The sequence below is a fragment of the Lissotriton helveticus genome, chromosome 11 (genome assembly GCF_964261635.1).
Source record: "Lissotriton helveticus chromosome 11, aLisHel1.1, whole genome shotgun sequence".
NCBI lineage: Eukaryota > Metazoa > Chordata > Amphibia > Caudata > Salamandridae > Lissotriton > Lissotriton helveticus.
Genome location: NC_136072.1, coordinates 206,814,021 through 206,827,729, shown reverse-complemented (window position 1 = coordinate 206,827,729; position 13,709 = coordinate 206,814,021). Strand labels below are relative to the sequence as shown.

At 49.2% G+C, this 13,709-nt stretch overlaps 1 protein-coding gene across 10 annotated transcripts in view; it reads left to right on the top strand.

Annotated features, from left to right (window-relative positions):
- The window catches only part of LOC144792353 (uncharacterized), a 250,193-nt gene that overhangs the window by 108,502 nt on the left and 127,982 nt on the right, over window positions 1-13,709 (top strand). The window contains exon 1 of one of the 10 annotated variants that reach the window (XM_078667327.1): window positions 4,375-4,494. The exons of the other annotated variants lie outside the window; for them this stretch is intronic. The gene's annotated coding sequence lies outside the window, so the exon portion shown is untranslated. Of the gene's footprint in view, window positions 1-4,374; window positions 4,495-13,709 lie in introns of those variants that run through there. 10 annotated transcript variants of the gene reach the window in all.

Here is a 13,709-nt window from a genome sequence, read left to right as displayed (position 1 = left end):
TGATGCAGAGTGACTTTGGGTGTGATAATGGAGTTCTCTTTGGCAATTCTCCTACATGACTGTAGCATGAATGTATTTAGGTAGTCCATAGAAATGCTGAGGTGCGCTTTGAATATGGTTTTCAACAACTTGTAGAGAGTGTTCTTTGCTTTCGGCGAGAGCCCTGCAGCTCTGTGGTGAAAGGGTGCGGTCGTAGTATTGGGTCTTATCCAGTGGGGAGAACGGATACTGAGAGAGTTCAACAGCAGTGGTAGTAATCCAATCTGCTGTTGAGCAGTGAGCGAATCAGTGCATTAGTGGTGTGGAATAGTAGACGTGGATATAGATTATTCATCGATGTGTTACTTGGTTTCATCCTGTGGTGACGGTGATAGTAATGAGCGCTGTTATACACAGTGAATGGTTGAGAAGCACTCCTCAGTTTCTAGCAGAAGAGGAGGACAAGGTACGAGGAGGGACGAGGACCAGGAGAGTTACGTGAGGTGATGGTAGCAGAAGAGGAGGTAAAGTAGACCTCTGTTGAGGATGAGTTCAGCAGAAGGTTCCCATGGGCTGTCAAATGTTGAAGTGCATTGAGACATGTTTGATTGGATGTGGGAGGACAGGCAGTTGTGGCTCTTCCGCTAAGGCAGAGGGGCGTTGCCCCACTGCTGCAAAGCAATGAAAGAAAGAACAAATACATTGATAATAACTTGAGATTATCATTGTATTTGTTTCTGCTGCGCAGCTTTGTGGGACGGGCGGGGCTGCTCTGCTCTCAGAGCGGGGGAGGAGGGGTTTGCCCACTCCCAAGTGCACAATGACTGTTTGGCCAGCCTCTCGGGCCGGTCAAACAGTCATTTTTAGGTCTCGCTCCGAAAACGCACGGCAATCGCGTTCTCGGCGGAGCGAGAACTATAGCAGGCGTCTCTGCACAAAAAAAAGGACTCTGGAGACAAGACGTGGGCGCGCGCAGCGTTTTTCCATAGGATAACGCTGTGGGCAGCCAGGTCTTGTCTCCAGAGCACGGCAGAAATGCAGCGATCGCGTCGCGCGCCTCGTGGAATGCAGGGGGAGCCTGCAGAGGGGCGTGGCGCTGATAAACAGGCTGACTTCTTTTTAGGTCTCGTCCTAGAGACCTATTGTCGCTGAGTTGCCTCTCAAGGGACACAACCCAGTGCACGCGCGGAGATTCTGGGCTGTGGACGCGCACGTCCAGTCCGGCGCCGTGCACATCTCCTAACAACATTCACAAGTCAGCTGCTCGCAATCGCGCACGCACTCACACGGCCACACTCACGCATGCATACACACAGACACACACGCGCGCACACACACACACACACGTGCACCGACACCCCCCCCCCCCCCCCCCCCAGTAATGCCCACTTACCACAACTCCGGACTTCAGCCGCCACCGCGGGGCTCTCCCTCGGGCATGGGAGCCCCGCGTCACCAGCACTGCTTCTCTCCGACGTCCGCTCTCGTATCACGTTGTGCGCATGCGTAGGTGATCAGTATTCCATGTTGCGCAAACGTTTGGGATACAGGCATGTTAGCTTGCTGAAGCTTTTTTTTCAGGGAATTATTAGGGCTCGCCTGGCGGCAGCGCGCCGCCTTCAATTTAATTTCGCGCCCGCTTTTAATTTCATTACTAATATTCACTGCAGGCTGCCGGCAGCCGGAGCGTCAGTAGGTGCACGAGGCTGCAGTTTAAGTGTGCTGGTACAATTGGAGCAATTGGGAGAGGGCGTGTAACTTTCAGCTGAGTAGACAGGATTCAAGCACCACTAAGTGACTCGCCAGCATTTCGGCAGCCAACTTGGATAGAACGGAAGGATCTGTTGCATTAGAGACAGTGTATTGATTTTGCGTAGTGACAGAAGGAATAAATGGTACATGCTGCCTAGGATGTGGGATAGCTGTGCACAGTCACGATGTTTGACCCGGGTTTTGTGATTCTTGCATCATCTTTGCGTACTGCCTATTTGTTTTACATATGTTAGGGTTTTACTGTGTAGATCCGACACTGGTCTTCTGTATTTAACTGGAGGTCTTCTTAGTTTAAAACCTCGAAATGTGAAGTCATTGGCTGTATTGCATTTATTTGACGCAACAGCCGTGGAATGATCATATTTGTAGGGTCTGCATTGATAAAGTAAATATTTTACTTACTTTTACTATGCAGATTTTTTTTTTAAACTAAACGCTTGGATTATTGCTTATACAATTACGTTTTTTTTGTTGTTCTGTTGGAATATCAACTAGTACCATAGAAATGCGTTTCTGCACAGCGCTGCACGAGTGACACAGGGCTGTAATAACGGATCTGCACACCAAATCGGGATTAAAGCTCCTCGCGCTGTCTGCTGTCCTAGGGAGCACTGCAAGGCAATGCAGATGCTTTGGCAGGATGTCTGCGTGCGCCGTACATGCTGTATTGTGTCGGGCTTTCGGCATCATGAGCTCCGTTTACAAAACCCAAAATCAATAAGACAGCCTTGAGAGGGAGGGAGGAGAAATGTTTCTGCATAGATTGCCTGAAAATAGTTGGTAGTCCATTTGGAGACACCTATTGCACAACCAGAGGCAAATTGCTAGGCAGTCAAAATGTTTTTTTTTTTTTTTTGCAAGAGCGATGTAGAGTATTTGGAGTGGGTGAGCAACCACCTGGTTATTTGTGATTTCAAGTCTGTCAGACAACAAGGACTTTTCTAGGACTGGTTTAGAGCCCTCACTTATTCTTTACATATTTTTAAAGACATTCTATAGCCACATTGATAAAGTAAATATTTTCATATTGGAACACAAGAGAGCTGTGTCAGCAGTGCTCTTTTATGTCAATGCATCACTGCGAAAGTGAAAGTGATCTTTTTATTGATAGCAATGCAATCTGAAATATGACCTGTGTACTAATAGGCCACTTCGGAAACTGTCCCTTCACAGAGAATAACAAAATCATCTGCCTAACATTTATTGGGTAAGGAAGATTAAGGCCCGGATTAGGAACAACAACCTACTGTAGGACAAATGTTAAAACTATCTTCACACTCTTTCTCCCCTTTCTATCCCCATACCCACTCACCCATCCATTCAGACTCCTAGCCAGTCACCCACCCACACATCCATCTACCCATTCATCTATCTAGCATCAATGTATATTCTCTCTCTCTCTCTCTCTCTCTCTCTCTCTCTCTCTCTCTCTCTCTCTCTCTCTCTCTCTCTCTCTCTCTCTCTCTCTCTCTCTCTCTCTCTCTCTCTCTCTCTCTCTCTCTCTCTCTCTCTCTCTCTCTCTCTCTCTCTCTCTCTCTCTCTCTCTCTCTCTCTCTCTCTCTCTCTCTCTCTCTCTCTCTCTCTTTAATTATATATCTCTGTTTCTCCCGCTCTATTTTTCTGTAGCCCCCTCTGTACTATATGCAGTAAACGTTGGGGAGCTTAATAAAGTAACAGCAGTGACCTCTGGGCTTACAATGGCTCCAGTTCCATGTGAATGGTTTCTGATTACAGAAATGTGCTCTTTAGAGTAGCTTTGGTCCATTAAAGGGAGAGGTGCAGCTTTGAATTTTTTTTTTCCATTTGGGGGACATGTCCAGCGGGTCTGCTCCTACATACGCCATGCCTCACGTGTTGTTATCTAAGCAATGGTTTGAAATAGGGTTGCTAAACCAGAAGCACACACAAGCACACAAACAACTACACATACATACACCCACTCACACAAAACACTCAACACACAACACACACACATATACAACCACAGCTGCAAAATCACACATATACACACCCACACACATACACACAATCACACATACAACCACACACACAGCACACACAGCACACACATACACAAACACGCAAGCAACCACATTCACACACACACACCAACACATACAACCACACACACAACAAAAACACACACAGCACACACAGACACACATACGCACAATCACACAAGCAACTACACACACAACCAAACATACAACTATACAGGCACACAACCATACACACAACAACACATACACACACACACAAACACTTATAGACTTTTGTTGCAATTGGTGTTGCAAAATTTAGCAATGCCAATAGCTCAAACTTTATTAATGCGAGACCTATTGCATTGCAAATGCTTGTTTTTTGAGCGACTGAGGGGCGGGCCGCTTCGAACTACAAAATGACGTCACCGCCGTGACGTTTGTAGTTCTCGTGCGATGTAGAGCCAGCCCGTTTCCAAATGTTGCCACGTCCGAATACAGCAGAGCAGCTCTAAGAGGCATACACCACCCCCACCGCCGCCCACACACGAGCACACAGACACGCGCACCGCCCTACCACCCCCCCCCCCCCCCCCGCCGCCGCCGCCGCCGCACTGAGACACGCGCACCGCCCCCATCCCCCCCCCCCCCCCCCCCCCCCCGCTGCCCACACACCTGGTCTCGCTGCTTTGAAAGGAGCTGCACGTGTGCTTTGGGCACGAAATGCGCTCAGCTGATGGCATTTTCAGTTTCCAACCGGAAGGTACGAACTTTGTTTAATGATATGTTTTTGGAGCCCGCACATCTTTTGTTTTATCAGCACTTAATGGACGCCGCGCTTCATGATTGATATTCATGGTTTTTTTTATATCGAAGGTCGCGTGCGCGCTTTTGGAGGTGGAACGGATTTTATGGTGCTTGATTATTTACTGTTTAAGAACGCGCACCTTGTATTGGACCAGCACAGCGCTCGCTTCACGACTACCATGCTTAAGGGTTCAGCATAGGCCGCTTCAGGAGGCTGCACGCCTCACTTGTAACTACACCATCGGGACACATCACAGCTGCTGCAGGACATGCAGACACCGATCTTTGGGAATGAATGTAGAGGAGCCTGGTGTGTTTACTGGCTGTTCAGTATTGTCAGAGGGGCGCATCGTGGTTCCTGGGCTCATGAGCATGTCCTGATGGTAAATGATAAAAAGCCCCCCTGGAGCCTGCGCTTGTGTCATCAGTGGCTCACTTACCTTGGTGAAGGGCCGTAAGATGTGCCAGCGAGCATGGAACACTACTTTCAAATGGGACTTGGGTGACAAAACTCTTTTGTTATGCGATGCATTTCCCTTTCTGATGAGGGAGTTAGACGAGGTCCCTGGTAGTCGGCGAATAACCTGCTATTGTTTAAATATGTCTGGCAGGGTGTTTTGCTGTAGTCTTCTAGTCGTATGTGTTCTCCTTTGCTGTAGAACCAGTGCTGCTTTGATGGAGTGGAAGGGGCATACGATATCGCCTGAAAGATTTACATGTAGTAACACGGTCAGCGCACACACGGAAACCACCACTGCCATGCACACACGGAAACCACCACTGCCATGCACACACAGAAACCACCACTGCCATGCACACACAGACACCACCACGGCCATGCACACACGGAAACCACCACGGCCATGCACACACGGACACCACCACTGCCATGCACACACGGACACCACCACTGCCATGCACACACGGACACCACCACTGCCATGCACACACAGACACCACCACTGCCATGCACACACAGACACCACCACTGCCATGCACACACAGACACCACCACTGCCATGCACACACAGACACCACCACTGCCATGCACACACGGACACCACCACTGCCACCACCACTGCCATGCACACACAGACACCACCACTGCCATGCACACGCGGACACCACCACTGCCATGCACACACGGACACCACCACTGCCATGCACACACGGACACCACCACTGCCATGCACACACGGACACCACCACTGCCATGCACACACGGACACCACCACTGCCATGCACACACAGACACCACCACTGCCATGCACACACAGACACCACCACTGCCATGCACACACAGACACCACCACTGCCATGCACACACGGACACCACCACTGCCACCACCACTGCCATGCACACACAGACACCACCACTGCCATGCACACACGGACACCACCACTGCCATGCACACACGGACACCACCACTGCCATGCACACACGGACACCACCACTGCCATGCACACACGGACACCACCACTGCCATGCACACACAGACACCACCACTGCCATGCACACACGGACACCACCACTGCAACCACCACTGCCATGCACACACAGACACCACCACTGCCATGCACACACGGACACCACCACTGCCATGCACACACGGACACCACCACTGCCATGCACACACGGACACCACCACTGCCATGCACACACGGACACCACCACTGCCATGCACACACGGACACCACCACTGCCATGCACACACGGACACCACCACTGCCATGCACACACGGACACCACCACTGCCATGCACACACGGACACCAAAAAAATAAATAATGCAAAGCATTGTCATTTACGATGCCAGTAACTCAAACTTTAATGCTGCGAGACCCATTGCATTGCAAATGCTTGTTTTGTTTAAATTTATTTATTGGGTTTTAGCATTCATTATGACAGTTATGGTTCAGTACATTAGTGCTATGCTGTGAATACACAACAACAATAATCACCAGATAAACATTCTTCTACATAAGCATTGCATTGTCCGACCGTTGTTTTACTGTTTGGTCCGTGTTTACATACGTCCTATGCCTGTATCGGCCGTGTTGTGCACCTTATAACTAAGACCTGTCTGGGGCAGTTGACACCTCCCTTACAGCGCATTATTGACCCTATGTCTCATTTAGGTGTAATCTTGCGAGTGGGATGTACTTGACGGGTTCAATGTAATGTGCATCTCATGTTGTGGTCATGTCTTGTTTGTCAAAATGCCTTCTCCAAAAAAAAACTCTGGTGGGGTACCCCTTTCCAACTGAGCCTTGGTGGGCTGTCCTTCAGCTGCGGTGACGTGCGGGGTTGCGGCAGCGCGTGTGGTGTGGAGGGGGTCGAGGATTCGAGCCATTGTGGTGATCCTTACTCTGTCAAGGGGTGGCCATTCTGTGTGGGTTCCACTCCAGATTGGGCTCGGGGTGGCGGGCATTTTCGTGCTTCCTCTAAAATAGGGGATGCCGGAACAGCCGGCTGGGCTTGGGCCTGTGAGGCTATGGGTGTCTCCGGTGGGTTCGTTGTCTGTGTAAATTTGTGCATTAGTTGTGCCCATTCCAAAGAAATAGGGTGTTTGCGGACTCCCTTCAATTCTTCCTCCCGGAGTGCTCTTCCTCAGCTTTTCCCCATTTGATCATGGCGCCTATCCAGGCTGCTTCCGGAGGTGCCATAGGGGATCTCCAGTACATGGCTATTCCCCTTTTCGCCAATAGGATGGCTAGGGACATGAAACAACATTGTACTTTCTCGGTTTTCCGCCTGCGGAAAATCCCGAGCGCACATGCCTCCCATGTGGACATAGTTGTGATGTTGGTAATTGCTGTGAGTGACCGATGAACCCGGTCCCAAAAGCTTATAAGTGTGGGGCAGTCCCAAAATATGTATTTGAAGTCTACTGCTGGGGCTTGACAGCGGGGGCATGCAAAGTGTGTATCTGGGAAGAATTGATGAAGGCGGTGCGGTGTGAGGTAAGCTCTGTGGAGGATATTAAACTGTATGTTCCGGAATCTCGCGTTTCTTCAGACTTTTTTGGGGTATTTCTGAGCTGTGTTCCATTCTTTATCATGGACTACCCTCCCTATGTCCGTTTCCCACTTTTGACGTAGGGGCTGAAGGGATGGAAGGATTAGTTTGCGCACTGCCTTGTAAAGCCAAGTAACCAAATGGCGCCCCATTCCCATGTGTAGTATTGTGTGAATTACTGGGTGTGTTGGAGGTTCCCCTGTGTTAGGATTTCAGTATCTACGGCTGCTATCTAAAATTTGCCTATGCATTAGAAATTGCCCGGGTGGGAGATCGTACTGTTCCATCATTTGGGCATATGTCTTCAGCTGTCCCTCTTCAAAGAATGATTCCATCTCTGTGACCGCCAGATCCGTCCATGCCTGGAGGGTGCGCCGTTGTGTAGTATGTGTCTCCTTTTGGAAACCCCACTAGAGGCAGTAGGGGCGAGAACGGCGGCCGCGTCCCAGACATACGATGTATTCTCATCATACAGGTGCGGGCTATGGACACCTGCCATGGCCGTGTGTGTATGGGTTTAGTACCCGGCAGTAGTAATCTGTGAATTGGCAGTTGTGGCACGGGGCCCTCCATGGTGATAGTCTCTCCTGTATGGCGCCCCGCCGTCCAATACGATAGCCATTGGAGCTGTGCCGCCAAAAAGTATGCTTCGAATGCTGGCGCTCCAAAGCCCCCCTCCGTCGTGGGTAGGCATAATTTGGATAACGCGACCCGTCGCCGCCCTCCTCCCCATATAAGCTCAGTGAGGCGACTATCCAGTTCTTTAAAGAATGATCTCGGTGGGACAACTGGGAGGTAAGTGAAAAGATAAAATAGTCGAGGGACCATTATCATTTTTGCTAGTGCCACTCCTCCTATGGGAGCCAGAGGTAACGTTTTCCAAAACCTCACTGTCGACCTAAGTCCTGCTAGCTCCTTACGATGGTTCCCCTCATACAGATCCTCTGGGGCGTGGTACAGCTGCACTCCCAGATACCTAGGGGCCTCTGTGTTCCATATGAGAGATTGGGTCCCGATCCGGGCATCGAATGGGGCCAAGTGATGGCTCAGCGGGTAGAGGAAGGATTTCTCCCAGTTCACCTTAAGGCCTGAGACTTCCGTAAAATCTTTTAGTGATCTCCAGATGGCCGTCAGGTTTCTAGTGGCGTCCCGGACATATATAAATAAGTCGTCCGCATACAAGGTCAAACAGTCATGCGCACCTCCATGTTCTTATTCAGGCTGCATTACAGCCTGCGTGGAGAACATGCCCGGCCCCCATTCACTGGCGAGCACCGATCCACGGCGCTCAGCCCAATTACAATGCTGCATTTCAGTATTGTTATTGGCTCAGGGGAGGGAGCATGGCTGCTTCCTGTTCCGGGCCCCAGAGCGACAACATGGGAAAGAGCGGAAGAGGGGAGAGGAGGTATGGTTCCTCCCTCCTTCCTCCAGCCTGCCTGACGATCCCTGATCCGTGCAAACTGCTACTGAGAACGGGGAAGGAAAAAGAAGCAATTATTTGGGTTCTCAATGTAGCAGTGTTAGGAGAAGTTAACTGGCATTGGCAAAAAAAAATAGGTTTCAACTATATGAGATCAGTTGGCTATGTCAATGATTTTTTAGACCTGTTGTAACAGTGGTTAGTAAAAGTTGCTAAACTTATATCTTTTCAAAATACTGAACAAGCATTTGCAATGCAATAGGACTTGCATTTTTTAAAGTTAAAGCGATTGGAGTTGAAAATAAGAATGTTTTTTACTTTTGTTTTTTAATTTGCAGTGGAGTTGTTATATCTGCATAGCACTATTGCCAATGGTCTAAAAAAGCAAGAGAATTTTTTTTTCATTTTCAACCCCAACAGCTCTAACTAACAAATACAAGACCTATTGCATTGGCAATACAATCAGTCTCGCATTTGTTGCAGTTGGAGTTATTGGCAATATAAATGGCAATATTTTTCACCTAGCCATGTTGCAGGGTGTCTTACCATATGTGGCCAAAAGTGGGCCCATGAGACCTCTTTTGGCCACATTTAGTACTGCACCCGGCAGAAGATATGTTAAATCCACGCAACCATTATGCATTGCATGTAAGACTGTGCCACGAGTACATTCAAATAGCTATGTCCATATATACAATTAGTCATTGCAGATCATGCCTGTCTTCATTAAAAAATAAAAACACGGCTATTTCAGTTGAAGTGCAGTGTATGTTTCAATGAGGTCCGCAGCGGCAGCCCCAAATAGTCCTAGTTAGTCATCCCATCAGCACGAATAACGTGCACATTACTATTCATCAAATTATCGGGCCATCACTGTATCTTGATTTTGTTTTCAAGCTTGGGCGTAAATCAGATATAATTCCTGCCTCCATGTTCTGAATGCAGATGGGACAATTCACGCAAAATGTAGCTTAAAGTAATGCAGGCACTGTTAGCAGCAGTCGTAGCTGAAGTCCATAACCAACTGCACATCATCTATAGTCACTTGCATATAAGGTAAAACTCAACCCTTCAGCTCAACGCCCACTGCTACAAAAAGTGAAATTCCATAATTAAATAAAGTTGCATTGATCCATTACATAGATATTATAAAAGAAGCTCCGGCAGCATAAGTAAGGGTGTAATTGTTCAAAGCTGACGTCATTGTGTCCCGTGAATAAAATAACCCAAAGAGACCCCCCAACATTTGAACTGCAACTGAGATCAGAAGAACGAAGTGCAAAAAAAACCCACGTGCGTGACCTAGTCCCCAGGGTTAGCCATTGCAGAGTCAGGCGACCCGAGCCTCATTCTCATGATAGCATGGATATAGAAAGTATAGTATTTAAAACAGAACAGTATGAATGCTGATAGCATAGTATTTTTAAAGCATAACATTATGAATAGCTCATCGGTGTTAACACATACCGGACCCTGAGGAGCTTCCTCTGCTGAAATGCGCTTGGGAATGTCTGGTCTCTGGAAAACAGTGCTTGTGAAGTTGACTCCGCACAAGTTGGGCTGGTTAAGGGGAGCACGCGCCCCACCCAGAGCAGTAACTTATCCGCGTGGGACTTTGGAAACAATCCTGCTCAGACAATCATGGGGCAAGAGTGTGATTCTGGTGTTCGGCAGGACACCATAAAGTACCTAGAGCATGCGCACTGCGTGATAGTGACATTCTGTCCCGCAACACCCTGGCTGAGTGTTTTCCATACCTATCCAGCCCAGCTGACCTATCCAATATGAGTCGATTTTCCCGTCTATGATCGTCAGTGAGGTCTGTATGGTGTGAAACATAGTTTGTGTGGCGTCATTTGTGATCGCTCCTGCCTCTGAGGGCGGGAGCGGGGCCTGCGCTTCCGTGGTGTTATCCTGTTGTTTTCTGGCCTAGTCAAAAATTATCTTAGGCTGGTTACGGTCCGGTTTCCCCATTACTCTACCGGTATTGATTATAGTGGGTCAGTTCAGGTGGTCTCTGTGTAGTTGGGGGCGTAGAGAGTAAGTGCGCCGACCAGGGGCGTTTCTAGGTGAAGGTCAGTGCAGTGGCGCTGGTGCGCGGTCAGCGGAAGGTTGTCGAGAGGCTGCAGCGCCTCGGTCTTTCTGTTTCAGAGCCGGACCGCAGATGCTCGCCTAGGCTAGGTTGCCCCACAGCTCCTCCTCAGTGCATCCGCCAAATACCCCCGGTAAGGTATGTTGCCGGCTCGGTGTCTGTCCCAGGCACCTGTCGAGTGTAGTAGCCTGTGTCGTCTTTTTCGCTGCAGGCCGTTGGTCCCTCGGTGCGTCACCGATCCAGCCGCTGCAGACAAGCTTTCCACCGCAGTATGGTCTAAGTGTCCCCCTTTTCCAGGTGCTCAGGGCCTCCTTGTCTCGCACCACGCCAGCCAGATCATCGGGATGACCAGCCGGATCAGTCTGGGGGGCCAGGTCTAGGCCCGATCCAGCCCGCATCGAGGTCCTCGCAGCAGAATTATTTAGCGGGGGTGGGGTGGGGCACCAGGTCTAGGCCCGATCCAGCCCGCATCGAGGTCCTCGCAGCAGAATTATTTAGCGGGGTGGAGTGGGGCGCCGTGCCAGGCGGCTCCAGCCTCAAAGTCTTCGGGCCTTGCTTCACGGTCGACTTCCGGGCCTTTCCCATTGTCCGCGCGGCCCTAACCGCCCCGGGGCGGGTCACGATGCGGGAGAGTCTCAGCCCCTGCACTCTCGATGTCTGCCGCGGGCCAGGACAGCACAGCGCATTTCGGCAAGTATTGCGGGTGGGACTCACCATGTAACGTGGCCGACGTGTGTGTGATCTGCGTCGCGGGTCCCATTTTACGCGAGGCCGGGGCTTCGGCCTCGCATTGCCGTCACTAGGCCCCCGGACTTCCAATCAGGTTCGCGGGCTCCGGGGCTTCGATTTTCCTCCCAATTTCTGTCTCCTCTGTCCCGGTGCCCCCAACAGCCCTCGGCATGTGTCGGTGCGGGTTCAACCGGAAAAAAAGGATGGTTTCTTAAGGATTGCTTGGGCTCAGGCGAGGAGCTCGCTCAAGCAGCTACCATCTCGCTTCGCAGCTAGCTCCGCCCCCCACCCCCAAAATTTCCTATGGAAATTAACACGGAGAAAACACGTTTTGGGATCCCCTTTTTTTCTCATCCCCCCTGCTTGACGAATCGCCCCCAAACTTTCAGGATAGGAGCTGACCTGTATAGACTTTTTTCTGGGAGAATTTCAGGAAGATTTGTCAAACACCAAACTTATTAGCAAATCCAAAAATATTTTTCCTATGGAAACTAGGTCTGCAACTACCAATGTCAGCAAGGGGGTCCCGCAGGCCTCCTGCTTGAGCCCGACCCTCTTTAATATTCATGTCACCCCTCTGGCTAGACTTATGAGATCCTTGGGATTTACTCCCATTTCGTACGCTGACGACACCCAGCTCCTACTTATATTTGATAAGAACACACCTAACATCGAACGGATGTTCTCTGAAGGCATGAAAGCCATCGCTGCCTGGATGCGTGCCAACTATTTACAACTTAATGCGGGCAAATCTGAAATTATGTTTGGAGGAGCTGCCACTTATTGGTCGCGTACCTGGTAGCCGGAAGAGCTGTGTACTGCCCCTACCCCTAAAGAAGTGGTTAAGAACCTAGGTGTCAGGATGGATCACAAACTTACCTTTGATACTCACGCTAACACTACTGCAGGATCTTGCTTTTACATTCTTGGCCTCCTGTGAAGGATTTTTCCCCTTCTACCCTCTTCTACTAAAAACTTTGATGCAGGCCTTGGTGCTTAGTAGATTTGACTACTGCAATGCCCTCCTGTTCTCAGCTAATCAATCTGCCATAAAAAGACTTCAGGTGGTGCAGAATACCGCTGCCCGACTTACTGTCAACGCCCCAGCTAGAACACCCTCTGCACCTCTCCTGAACTAACTCCATTGGCTCTCTATAGGAAAAAGGGTAACATTCAAAATAGGCTGTATTATTCACAAAGCCCTCAATGGTCAAGGCCCTTCGTATCTTGCAATTTAACTCTCTGCTTACACCCGGGCATGAACTCTTAGGTCATGCTCTGAGCATCTGAGTCAAAAAGGCACGTAGTGGTGGGAAAGCATTCTATCATCTTGCTCTGGCATTTTGGAATAATTTACCCTCACACCTGCGCTCTGGACTTACTCTGGCTCAGTTCAGAAAGATGTTAAAAACCCACCTCTTTTAATCTTTCCTTCGTTTCTGGTATTCCCCACTGTCTTAAGCGCCGAGATACCCTCATGGGTGATTCAGCGCTATACAAGTCAATAAACTTCAAACTTCATATAGGATATACATGAAACAGGGTATGTGGAGAAAATACCTATAATGACCATAGAAATTTAACTAAAATACAATATTCAAAAATAACAAGAAACACACCATGGTTGTCAGCTGTGCCCACAGATCCTGGCGATCAAACCGGAACCCGCAAGATGGTAACAGCAAGGGTGAAGAACTAAATATACAGCCACAATAGACAGAGTTAGCAAGGAGGAGTGCTTAACAGGAAAGAATTGAAAACAAAGGACACACTTGGCAGAAAGTAAGAAACGAAAACCACTAGGATACAGGTAGCTAAGACTAAAGGAACAGTAAGACAAGAAGGTAGGAACTAGAATAAGACGTAAATAAAAAAAAAGGGAGGGACTAGGAATAGATAAATACAAAAG